The following is a 13,837-nucleotide window of genomic DNA, read 5'->3' as shown; positions in this document are numbered from 1 at the left end:
ATAAAGTTATTTGTTGTTTTTTAAAGCATATAGACATTCGCTATGGCATACACTTATGTGCCCAGTAACTGGATTCTTAGAACATAATTCTTCAATAATTAGTATGTGATTTGTAATACCCTTATGCATGGGTGGTCACACTGCAAAATATAGCAGCACTTAAAGGGACATTGTACATTAATTTTTTCTTTGCATAAATGTTTTGTAGATGATCCATTTATATAGCCCATCTGGTGTTTTTGTAAAGACGTATAGTTTTGCTCATTTTTAAAAAACATTGTGCTGATTTTCAGACTCCGAACCAAGCCCCAAAGTTTTAGATTTATACTGATGTCTACAGATTCCAGCTTGCTACTGTTTGTATAATGGGTCTTTTCATATGAGGGAGAGTGGGAGGGTCTGCTCTCAGCCCCTTTCAGTGGGCGTCCCAGCCTAACAACATCAACAGTGCAAAACTGTGAGCTTCTAAGTAAGTTTTTATACTGGATTTTTATATCAGTATCTGTGCATATTATTCTTTATAGTAGTGTCTATTACATGCAGTTATATGAAAATTGGTGTATACTGTCCCTTTAATATAAATGTAATCCTTCAGCTGCCAGAGAGCTACAGTATAATCAGTGGGTGTTTAGAAATCAAGCAACAGTGCAGAAATAATAATAATAAAATAATATACGTGTCAGACATAAAAAAAACATTATAAAAGCACCTCCCACAATGCCACAGAAAGCATCACTGACTATATTAAGGAGTAGCTAACAGCAGTTACCGACATGATGATATATAGTTAATGACAAAACCTCACAGCCTCAGGCTAAGGAGAAGTGATGCCAATATCCCAGGAGACGGCCAATAGTGTTTACTTCTGTTTCTTACAACATGTGACTCTGTTAACAAGCACTTCCTTATCCAAGTACTTAACATGCAGATCTAGCTTAACCCTGGTCACTACCACGGAAGTCTGCAACCAACTGCGCTAAGTCATTTTCCGTCTGTTGCAGACACATTTCCCATTGGAAACAGGTTTGCGTGCACTATAGTACAGAATGTTTGGAGGGTTAGATCATTTTCAATCCAATTTTTCTTTGATCTGCATTATGCTCGGTTCTGTCCTGTTTTAAAGGGACATACTTGTGGGAAAAATACTATAAAATGTCCGATAATCAAAATCTCGCCAGCATGGAGACAAATTTCACAAAATCGTTTTTTTTTTTTTTAGACCTTTTATTTTAATGTAGGTGCCTCTCCTTCACATCCAGAACTCAGCAGAGTGAGATAAATAGCTACAATTAGCCTATCTAAAATTATTTGAGGGCCCATGACAGTACTGATGAGACGTCCTGAATTATCTCCCCAGACTAGAAAGCTTTACTGAATCGTGCCTATATATTTAAAACTTTGCAAAGAGGAAAGACTGATAGCTAAAGTTAGAGGGACAGTCAAGTCAAAAATTAAACTGTCATGATACAGATAGGGCATGTAAGTTTTAAACAGCTTTCCAATTTACTTTTATCAGCAAATTTGCTTTGTTCTCTTGGTATTCTTTGTTAAAAGCTAAACCTAGGTAGGCTCATATCGCCTCTTATCTTTAATGCATTTTGGCAATTTTTCACATCTAGGTGGAGCTAGTTCATGTGTGCCATATAGATACCATTGTGCTCACTCCTGTAGCATTATTTATGAGTCAGCACTAATTGGGCTAAAATGCAAGTCTGTAAATAGCACTGAGATAAAGGGACAGTCTGCAGAGTCTTAGATACAAGGTAATCACAGAGGTAAAAAAGTGTATTAAATAGAAAAGTGTTGGTTATGCAAAACTGGGGAATAGGGATAAAATGGGTTATTTTTCTTTTTAAACAAAAATTCTGAAAAAGGCTGTCCCTTTAAGATTGGGAGACACATGCATTGTTGCTCTTGAGGTAGAATATGGCTATTGAGCATATCAGGCACATGCATAAGCAGGTAATCACCATGTCCTGCTCAGGGCCCAGTTCAGAAGTGTAGCTGCAGCAGGACTTTAACTATGTATTTAACCCCTTTGTGGGGTATGAGGTAAAGGAGAATTCAAAAGTATTCACGCTTCAAACGGATTGGTTCACTGCTTTTGCCAAATTATGCAAACATGACCCCAAGGTTGCAAATAAGTATGAAACGACTCAATGATCTCTATAACTGGAATAGTTTATGGGCCATTTAAGCCAAACTGGAGCTTCTCAGAAGATGAACTATGAATTTTTATGTGTTACAAGCCCTCCTGCGTTAGACATGGCACAGTATATATATATGCACACACAAACACACTGTATTTCAAATATCTCTTATTTTTGTTTTGTCGTATAAGGCAACTGTCCTCTATATGAAATCTTTTTATTGCAATAAACAAGTAAAGAAGGGGGGGGGGGGGGGGGGAACTAAAAAATGTATTTTAAAAAAAGACAACAATCTTGCTATACTATATATAATTATATAATATATTTACAAACTAGAGGACAGTTTTGATGCAGGAAATACAAATTAAATTAGCTCTTACCTAACTCTGCTGCAGATTGCTGGATTGTTTTGGTGTTTAGAAGTCAGCGGCAGATTCTGCCTAATTCACTTCTACAGATCAGAATAAATATACCAGCCTCAGATGCTCAGTCTGCAAAAAAGGAAGTACTAGATTATCAGCTGCAAATCATATAGCTTAATGTCTGAGCTTTGTAATATTAACTATAATGTATATTAATGCAATAAAAAGAAAGCCGAGTACACTTACAATATTACTTCCTTTTTTTCTTATATCTTTTTCATAGGATAGACAGAAAAATAATCAAATACACTGATTATTACTTTTATAACAACAATGTTGCTCTCTAGTGGATGAAAGGAGCAATGATTACAAAACAGAATTTGTTTTACAACAGTCACAAAATCCCCTGAGTTAACACTTGGGAACCAAGTTAGTTGGCATATTAACCCTTTAACTGATGGATCATTCCACCCCTGTGCTGAATTTTAGATGCTGCTCAAATTGAAGTCCTGTTGTAGGTAATTTTTTAGGCAGAAACACACAAATTATATATATATTATATATATATATATATATATACTGAATCACTATACTAACCCTAGCTAAGCTTAAAAGCTGTGTAATACGGCGATTGTTATGGCGTAAAGGAAGCCTGCCTTAAAAAATCAGGCTTAAAGTAAAAACGTGAGTCATTGTGAACCTCATTTGCATATCTTACCCAGAATCCTTTGCTGCATTGGAAACAATGTATTCAGAGAGTTTCTGTGGGAAAAGCACAAACAGTTGGCTCCCCGAAACGTCACTGTACACAATAAACTATTGTTTTTTGAAAGTCCCAGCGAGTGCGGATCTATTACTTGGAAATATCTATATATATCATGACTTGTGAGAAACATAAACAATTTTTTTTTTATAGTTTTATTACCATTTTAATAAACAATGTGGTAAACAAAAGGGTGTGTGTGAGTCTTTTCTAAACACTATTGTAAAAAGAAGGAGATAAAACCCCAATATAAAAAAAGACCCCTTTGGGTATAAGTACCACTTAAATAAATGCACAATTATTCACACCAGGTGATCACCCTGCTATTAAAAGTTATATACGGCATGTTTTTAAAAAAGGGGGGTACTGGATTTTAAATATAGGGGTCTTGTAGGCCTCTAGTTATTTTTGATGAACTGTTACAGACCCATAGAGCCTCCCTACCTACAAAATGTGTGTATTTTTATTTTATTTCCATTCCCAGCAAATACCCTTGAGGGTTTCTAAGTGACGGTAAACTCTGATAATGTAAAAGTAGTAATTTAAAAAATACATTAGATTTTATTGCAACCTTCATTCACTAGTTTGTACTTTTTATGCGTGGTTTGAAAGATATGCTTTAATCAGAAATTCTTTTCTTATTGCACCTCACTAGACTGCTGTCTCTTAAACCCCACATAAAAGTACAACTAGTAAATGAAGCTGCAATAAAATATAACGTATTTTTAAATTACTGCTTTTAAATGATCAGAGTTTTACCATCCCTTTAAGGGAGCTCAGAATTAGCGGTATGAATACTAACCACCTCCATCCAGCTCCCCTATGCCCTCTGCAGCATCCTGGAAGTTCTGGGTTTCCAGGGCTTGGCGACGTCACCACACTCATGCCAGGCCACCAGGGCCGGATTTACAGCCTATGTGCATGTAGGCACACCCGATGTGCCTCCTACCTTAACTAAGATGGCCGCTGGCCTATTACACCCAGTGCCACCTCTGAATATTACACACACCTCTGCATATTACATACACACCTCTGCATATTACACCCAGTCAGGGGCGTATTTATGCCTAGGCCAACAAGGGCCGGTGCCTATTGCGGCAGATTTGGGGGGGGGGGGCACAGTGGCACTTATATGTTGTCAATTGCATACATATTTTTTTTTTATTTATGTTTTTTTTGCTAAAATGTAAAAAAAAAATTGTTCGGCGGGTCACGTGGCCTGACTTTTGCGAGGTCACGTGACATTTCTTACTTCCGCCCACCTTCCTGTCCACCAGCCTTCCTGTCTGCAGTGCTCAGCCTCACTCACAGTTGCCGCACATCATGGATGGAGGGAGGCACGCACGTGCGCACGTGATTTCCCTCCCAGGGCAGTGAGGAGCAGCTGTGAGTGGGATCGCAGTGACTGGATCGCATCAGACCGACACCGGAGAGGACTGGTGAGGAGGGGGGTGACCCGGCAGGAGGACTGGGGACTGGTGAGGAGGGGTGACCCAGCGGGCAGGGGGCACATAAAGAATAATGGAGTATTAGTAAAAGTATTCACTATGCTCAGCTCACGATCATACCTGTCCAAAGGCCAACTCTTCTTACGGTATCTTACCCCATTATTCTCAAAAAAACTGTTAGAAGTATAAAAGAAACAAAAAGTGATAAGAGTGGTGCTTTTTGTGGAAAAAGCTGGGAAGGAAACTCTGAACAAATATTCTTAATAACATAAATTTACTGCAAAAAAAGGAGTTGGGGTTAATAAAAAAAGTCGTTATAGAGATTTAATTATAGAGGAAACTTTTTCCCCATATGAAAATAGATTCTTAAATAAGTAAAGTAACATAAAAATTCATGCAAGCCAAGGCAACAATATAAAAGTAAAATAGAGGGTAACTATGAAGGGGTATGTTTCCAGACTGTAACACAATACAAATTTTGCTAGCAAAATAAAAGCTCTAAATTAAGGTTTAAAACTTCTGAATGCTGATTTAATGCAGTGTAGTATTTTCTTATATATACTACATATACACACACACATATATCTATACAAAATTACTTTATTTGTCCAATGTCCCCACAATGTCTTCTGTGAAAATGCAGCAAATAATGAACCCTTAGTCCCCTAGTTAGATCAGGACGGAAGGAGTTAATCCTGCCACTTCATATCATATCTGTCCTATCAGTTTTTCCACAGTAATTTGAGTGTTTTGCTCTTTGATAGATTCAGTTCTGTTTAGAAGTTTCTTTGAAAGAGTCCTTTCTAGTACGAGTGTGTGATTTATTAACTAAATAAATGCAGGTTTTATTAGTAGAAGGTGAGACGTGTATGTCTACTGTGCACCAGGAGGAGATACAATTCACTGTATGTATGTATTAAAAGATGAAAGTTATAGACATGTCCTGCGCTTTAGAAGCAGGGGGGTAGGTATGGTGTCTTCATATGTGTTTGCTTTAAAGGCAAATAATATGTAGCCCCCAATAAGTGTGTGCTGTAGAAGCAAGTGATTGGTATGTGTTGTCATATGTGTCTGCTTTATGAGTAGGGGTAGGTATGTGTCCTGATATGTGTTTACTTTAGGAACAGAGAATAGGTATGTGCCTTAATATGTGTGCATGTTAGGAGCAGATAGCTAGGTGCCCTGTAATGTATGTGCTTTAGGATAACATGATGTTCTTATAAGTATTTGTTAGGAGCAGGGAATAGCTCTGTGCCCGGATATGTGTGTCTTTTAGCAGCAGGTGTGTACTACTATATGCCCTGATATGTGTGTCTTTTAGCAGCAGGTGTACTAGTATATCTGTATATGCCCTGATATGTGTTGTCTTTAAGCAGCAGGTGTACTAGTATATCTGTATATGCCCTGATATGTGTGTCTTTAAGCAGCAGGTGTACTAGTATATATGTATATGCCCTGACATGTGTGTCTTTTAGCAGCAGGTGTAGGTATGTACCCACTGCCCTTATATGTGTGTCTTTTAGCAGTAGGTGTACTGGTATATCTGTATATGCCCTGATATGTGTGTCTTTTAGCAGCAGGTGTACTAGTATATATGTATATGCCCTGATGTGTGTGTCTTTTAGGCAGCAGGTGTAGGTATGTGCCCACTGCCCTGATATGTGTGTCTTTTAGCAGCAGGTGTACTAGTATATCTGTATATGCCCTGATATGTGTGTCTTTTAGCAGCAGGTGTACTAGTATATCTGTATATGCCCTGATATGTGTGTCTTTTAGCAGCAGGTGTAGGTATGTGCCCACTACCCTGATATGTGTGTCTTTTAGCAGTAGGTGTACTAGTATATCTGTATATGCCCTGATATGTGTGTCTTTTAGCAGCAGGTGTACTAGTATATATGTATATGCCCCTGATGTGTGTGTCTTTTAGCAGCAGGTGTAGGTATGTGCCCACTGCCCTGATATGTGTGTCTTTTAGCAATAGGTGTACTAGTAATCTGATATGCCCTGATAATGTGTGTCTTTTAGCAGCAGGTGTAGGTATGTGCCTGATATGTACTGTATGTATCTGTATGTGCTTAAGAATCAGAGGTTAGTATGTGCTGTCATGTCATATGTGTGTCACATCTATTTCTATAAAACTGACTTTCTGTCAATAAAGCTGCACAATACGCTGCACTTACTGTGTGTGTACACATGTGCTAATTCAACCTACCTGAGACTGTATGCAAGCTTTTTACGAGCCCTGGCTGGGGAAAAATGTAATTTTAAAATGCAGCAGCAAAAAAAAATAAAAAAATAAAAATCACAACTCCCTAACCAAAAAATGATATGTCAAAAAAATGACCTAAATCCAGGGGGGGTTCTGAGTTCGTAGGATTCTGAGTGCCTAGGGCAGCACAAAACCTAAATATGTCCCTGCACCCAGTGCCATCAATGTATATTACACACATATCTGCATATGTATGTGCTTTTAGGATAACATGATGTTCCTATAAGTAATTGGTTAGGAGCAGGGAATAGCTCTGTGCCCGGATATGTGTGTCTTTTAGCAGCAGGTGTGTACTACTATATGCCCTGATATGTGTGTCTTTTAGCAGCAGGTGTACTAGTATATCTGTATATGCCCTGATATGTGTGGTCTTTAAGCAGCAGGTGTACTAGTATATCTGTATTTGCCCTGATATGTGTGTCTTTAAGCGCAGGTGTACTAGTATATATGTATATGCCCCTGATATGTGTGTCTTTTAGCAGCAGGTGTAGGCAGTGGCGTAGCGTGGCTTCTCAGCGCCCAGGGCAAGGCAAGAATTGCGCCCCCCTAATCCATTAGCACTGACTGAGTCTCTTCCACCAGTACAGTAGGGATTGCCAAATTTGCTTTGAATCTAGGAGACAGCTCAACAACTTAGGAGACAGGTTTTTGTTTTAAAACAAACAAAGCTTTATTTTTAACAACAAAAATATATACTATATATATATATATATATAGAATTCTAAACTCTACATTCATCCTTAAAAATTAGGATTCAATATGGTTGCAGGAAGCCATTACTTTATTATATACATTAAGTAAGTACATTATATAAAACTTAACAATTATATTTTTATGGTTTAATATTTAAACATGGGATTTCATTTTTAAAATACATCTGAGCCAGCATGCCAGAGTGTGAGAGTGATCTATGCTTCTTTAAAGTGAAAGCCAGTTATTATTATTTTTAAATTCATTTTTAACCTGGGTAAAACATACAAGATGTAGATCATCTACATCTTGTAAGTTTTATTATACCCAGGTTAAAAATGAATTTGAAATAAAATAACCAGCTTTCACTTTAAAGCAGCATAGATCACTCTCACACTCTGGCATGCTGGCTGGCTCAGACTCTGGGTCCTTTGGGAAGTTGGAATTGGCTGGCTGTCTCAGAGTGACTCTGGGTCCTTTGGAACTTGGCTGGCTGGCTGGCCGGCCCCTGCGATGTCACCTGGGGTAACGATAGAGGCTAAGCTGCATTTTGCGTGTGTTGCCATTTCCAATCCCTATTCCCCAGGGCCCAGGCAAAAACAGGGGCTATAATAATTTAATTATAATTCTGGCTGGCAGTGGCACTGGTGGTCTGGTTCTGATACGGACCCGGTGATGAGTTTGGTAATTTTTGTTGACACTACTTACCTTATCATTGCGGGCGTAGCGTGCTAGTCAGTCTGACTCCACTCTGGCTCTGCTGCTCTGACTTCTTCCTCCCTCCTGACATGCGCCGCTGGGAGTGGGAGTGGACCGTGCTAACTAGTGGCGTAAACACTAGTCTAGCAGCAGGTAACGGTTGGATAGGATTACACTCATAAAATTATGATAATTAAATCAATACACAGCAGCGTCTTGACTTCAGAGTAGTAGACAGTTCCACTTGAGAGACAGAACGGCTGGGCGCAGGCGCCTGTCAGATTTTTTTAGCCTCCCTGTAGCGCCGCTGGGAGTGGGACTGTGACTGTCTACTGTCTTGAGATGGTGGGGACTGGGGAGGCTGGGAGCCAAGCATTTTGCGCCCCTCAGAATTTTGCGCCCGGGGCAACCGCCCCTGTGGCCCCCCCCACGCTACGCCACTGGGTGTAGGTATGTGCCCACTGCCCTTATATGTGTGTCTTTTAGCAGCAGGTATACTAGTATATATGTATATGCCCTGATGTGTGTGTCTTTTAGCAGCAGGTTGTAGGTATGTGCCCACTGCCCTGATATGTTTGTCTTTTAGCAGCAGGTGTAGGTATGTGCACTGATATGTACTGTATGTATCTGTAATGTGCTTAAGAATCAGAGGTTAGTATGTGCTGTCATGTCATATGTGTGTCACATCTATTTCTATAAACTGACTTTCAGTCAATAAAAGCTGCACAATACGCTGCACTTACTGTGTGTGTACACATGTGCTAATTCAACCTACCTGAGACTGTATGCAAGCTTTTTTACGAGCCCCCTGGCTGGGGAAAATTTAATTTTAAAATGCATGCAGCAAAAAAAAAAAAAAAAAAAATCACAACTCCCTAAACCAAAAAATGAGTATGTCAAAAAATGACCTAAATCCAGGGGGGGTTTCTGAGTTCCAGGATTCTGAGTGCCGTAGGGCAGCACAAAACCTAAATACGTCCCTTGCACCCAGTGCCATCAATGTATATTACACACATCTCTGCATATAACACACAGTGACATCTTATCATATAACATACACCTCTGTATATTACACCCAGTGCCATTTCTGTATATTACACACCACCTCTGCATATTACACCCAGTGCCATCTCTGTATATTACACAAATCTCTGCAATATAACACACAGTACCATCCCTGGCATATAACACACAGCTCTGCATTTTACACCCATTGCCATCTCTGTATATTACACACATCTCTGCATATAACACACATATCTGTATATCACACCCAGTGCCATCCCTGCATAATACACACAGCACCACACATAGGCTCCACAGGCCTCTCTCCCCCCTGCACTGCGCCATCTCCTCACATCAACCAGCTTCAATTTGCCCAGGCTGGTGCTATCTTGTCCCCTCTCACCTGTGTTTCCTTGCAGCGGGGACCATTACCGCAGCAATGCTTGTCTATCTTGGGCTGGGGGAGGGCAGCGGGAAATAGAACTTTAAGCCAGATATAGGGAGAGGCCTTTAGAGCAAGGATGCTGGCAGTATGACAGCATGGGTGGGGGCGGGAGAGGACCCCTGATTACACAGCGGTATCATGACTTATGCACCTGTTATACCTTACTACTGGCCCTATGTCCCTTGTCACCCCCTCTACTGACATTTGCCTGACCTTAACAAAAATGGTCACCGCGCATGCACAGGGCTGTTATTTCACTGCCGGTAGCCATCTTAGTTAAAGGGACACTAAAACACAAATTTTTTCTTTCATGATTCAGATAGAGCATGCAATCTTAAGCAACTTTCTTATTTACTCCTATTTATCATTTTTTATTTGTTTCTCTTGCTATCTTTACTTGAAAAAAGAAGGCATCTAAGCTAAGGAGCCAGACAATTTTTAGTTCAGACCATGGACAGCATTTATCCAACCAATTAGCAAGGACAAACCAGGTTGTGAACCAAAAATGGGCCAGCATCTAAACTTACATTCTTACTTTTTGAATAAAGATGGCAAGAGAATGAAGAAAAATTGATAATAGGAGTAAATCAGAAAGTTGCTTAAATTGCATGCTCTATCTGAATCATGAAAATTAAAAATTTGGGTTCAGTGTCCCTTTAAGGGTTACCGGTATTTATAATAGGCAGAGGCAGGCGCCCCTCTATGGAAGGTGTCTGTAGGCACATGCCTATTCTGCCTTATTATAAATCTGGCCCTGCAGGCCACTAGACCTCCACGTATGCATCCCTTAGGATGGTGACGTGATTGTCCTCTGCACTAAAAGCAATTTACAGATCATGACCACGTGTTGGCATATGCAGTAACAGGGTTAAAAAAAAATTACAATTCAACTTTGTTTTAAAGAGTTTTTCTTATAGAAGTCCCTTATGTTGCCTTCTCCCCAGGACCTGTAAAATGGGCACACCACCCAGCTGATTTTGCTGACCACCCATCTAGAATTTAGGCCAATATCAAGCTACAATTAGCTTATATAACATTTTAGCAATGTTTGTTGCACAAATTATAATTAAATCAACTTATGTAAAACTATGCAATTAATTTGTGCTTTGCAATCATTTAAACAATATGTATAAATAATAAAAAATACTTTATAATTCTAACATCATTTTCTGTGGAGAACCGCTGTGACCTGTGCTATCTTGGTGCCAACATTCCAAGACGATACTGGGAAGCCGCAGCAAACAATAGATATAATGAGATTTTGTTAACTAATCTGTATCACAATGATACAGATACTTGCAATGTAGATGTGGCCTCTCTTCATTGTTGGAAGGAAAAAAACTGACTGTGAAGTGCTTATTAAAAACTGAAGGACGTTATTCCTTCTCTCGCGCCAGCTGCGCTGATTTGCATGATGCCGAATAACAAGGCAGAACAAATTGCCAAGTGAGCCCATACAAACGGAGTGGAAGAGCGCTCTCCTACAGATGTTCCTGATTTCTTCATTATGTCACTGTGTAAGAACATTCCTTTATTATGTGCTCATTAGAAAACAGTCTTTTTTTTTTTAAATCCATTATTTAATTAATTATTGAAAGTCTTCTAGCACAACACTATAATTACGCTTTTGTAAGCTATTGGGAGGGGGTTGTCATAAACAAGATATTCTCCAAAAAAAAAGTGGAGGATTTAGCGGTTACGTTTCTGCTTCTCCATCCGTCACCATCCAGGACTTGGAACTGCTCTTTTGAGTAATACCATATATATTATTGCTCATTTACCCTATGACAGAGGTGTTTACGTTGCATTTGTGACGCTTTTTATATATTTTAATAAATATTTGATTTTATCTTATCTGCGTGAGAGTAACTGTTTTCCCACCAGTATAAAGTGGGAGTGCGCATTTCCCTGAGCTTGGTTTAAAGCTCCATCAAATGTGAGTAGTAATCATTTGTTAACAAGTGTATCAGTTCTCCGTCAAGTGGTTACAGAGTTACACTATGTTGCGTATTTTGTTTCCTTTTCTTTGAGAGTACACGGGAGGAACACAAAAGTCTGGAAAACCCAGGGAGAACAAATATATCCTTACATATGAACTTTCACTTCATGGTTCATCTCTTTTTTACATTGTAATATTGTATTATCACATTTTGCTGTATAAAAATATGTTGCCCTGAGTTCTGTGAATGTCAGAGACATGCAATTACTTCTTTTTCCTTTAACAACAAGTCCCTTTATTAATAAAAACTAATTATTGTTCTTTTCTTCTATCTATACAATGATGGATTGCTCTGAAACACTTGCCCCCTCATAATAAACTAGGCTAAACACTCTGGCACAGGTTAAATCCTGGTAACTGTAGCAAGATCAGAGGGAAGAAAAAAAACGTAAGATCTATGCATACTTTACATAAGTGTTAAGACTTTAGATCCTGCTGCACAATGAAGCATTGCTCATCTTTATCATGTGGGCACTACTCCTGCCTCAAAATGAAGCAGTAGCATATGTATGTAAGCATGGCAGATAACTTCACTAGGCTATATTGCCTGTGCTTGAGTAGTGTGACTGTTAAGAAGGGGGGAACTTTCTGTCAGAGCCACTGATGTCAGCAATATTAGCAGTGTCAGATTGCACATGCACAGAAACCCATGACATTGGCAGTGAGATAGATGCAGTATGCATTCATAGGGACCTGTGCGTGCTCACAGAGATCCTACCTAGGTAGTACTGGAAATGCACTGCATATATTTTAGGCTACACACAAACTTTACAGTACTTTAAAAAAGTCTGGATTTCATGTCCCTTTAATAAAGTAATATTTAGAGCTACTGCTACAAGCCAGTAGCAGAATAAAAATGTTTTTTATTACTTTTTTTTTTATGTGGTTAGCAGGATTGTCAAAAACAAAAGTCAAGTTTATATACTTACTGGTTGAAACAAGAATCAATCAACTGACAGAAATTTTTATTTAATAGTGTAAAACTGTGTGAATCGTTTTGCCTTTTTTTGTTGCATTAATTCATTAGTTTATTCATTACAGGGGCTTCCGTTTTACATTTTCAAACTAATGCAAGGAATACAGCAAAATAAGCGATTTTTTGCATTTGCTTAAATCCAAATAAACATCTCTTAATATTATCTTTTGTATCAAGTCTGTACAATGGTAAAACAATCTGGCTGGCCTTTCATAAACAAACTGAACATACAGAATTTTTAAACGCTGAATGCAGAAGTTCAACTGATATGAAAAAAAAGGAAGCGTCTAGTTTATGGTGAGCTGAAAACCCTCACTAATCAGGAAGCTGAATTATAAATAGTCTCACAATGAAAATTCCATATAACTAAAAGGCATGTTATGCAGGGTAAATAGGCATTCTACTGCAAAAGTTATCGTTACAGTATGTCATTTGTACATTATTCATCATAGCCATGAGTTTAATTTCTACAAATGGGTTAAACACATAAGTAAAGTCCTGGTTAGCTAATCAGGAGAGGCAGTTGCACGATCCAGCCAATCAATAGCTCTTTTCTGTTTGGGATCTATAAGGCATTCAGCTCCAGAGTGGTGAAAAGACACAGACAGTTATCTAGTGTTAGTAACGCAAAAATTGCCTGATCTATAGGTGAGGTGGCCAACTGGAGGACCAAGGGCCACATGCGGCCCTTTGCTTTAGCTTTTGCAGACTGCGGGAAAAAGCAGTACAAAGAATGTGAGCCATAGTTTTTGTTGCCCTAGAGAAAAAGTGGATCTAAAAATGTGTGGTTTGTGGTGGCCACAACTCAAAAAAATTTAAATATACTGTCCCTTTAAACACTCCCGCAGATTATACATGAGTAGTGTGAGTATGCAGATGCGCTACAGTGGGATAGATCATTAAAGGGACATTAAACACAAAATAAATACTAGATAGAATGATGCTTTCAAAGAAACGATTAGTCTGAGAATAACCTGTAGATGTATTTTTATAGTTTCATTTGCTGTTTAAAATATTGACAAAATAAGTGG

The 13,837-nt window shown here is 38.7% G+C and overlaps 1 protein-coding gene across 1 annotated transcript in view; it reads right to left on the bottom strand.

The window, feature by feature from the left end:
* The window catches only part of RASSF4 (Ras association domain family member 4), a 479,342-nt gene that overhangs the window by 434,711 nt on the left and 30,794 nt on the right, over positions 1-13,837 (bottom strand). The window contains exon 2 of the mRNA XM_053692194.1: positions 2,531-2,641. The gene's annotated coding sequence lies outside the window, so the exon portion shown is untranslated. The remainder of the gene's footprint in view (positions 1-2,530; positions 2,642-13,837) is intronic.

Source organism: Bombina bombina, chromosome 9, assembly GCF_027579735.1.
Source record: "Bombina bombina isolate aBomBom1 chromosome 9, aBomBom1.pri, whole genome shotgun sequence".
In the NCBI taxonomy this organism is placed as follows: Eukaryota; Metazoa; Chordata; class Amphibia; order Anura; family Bombinatoridae; genus Bombina; species Bombina bombina.
This window is presented reverse-complemented; position numbering and strand designations above follow the sequence as displayed.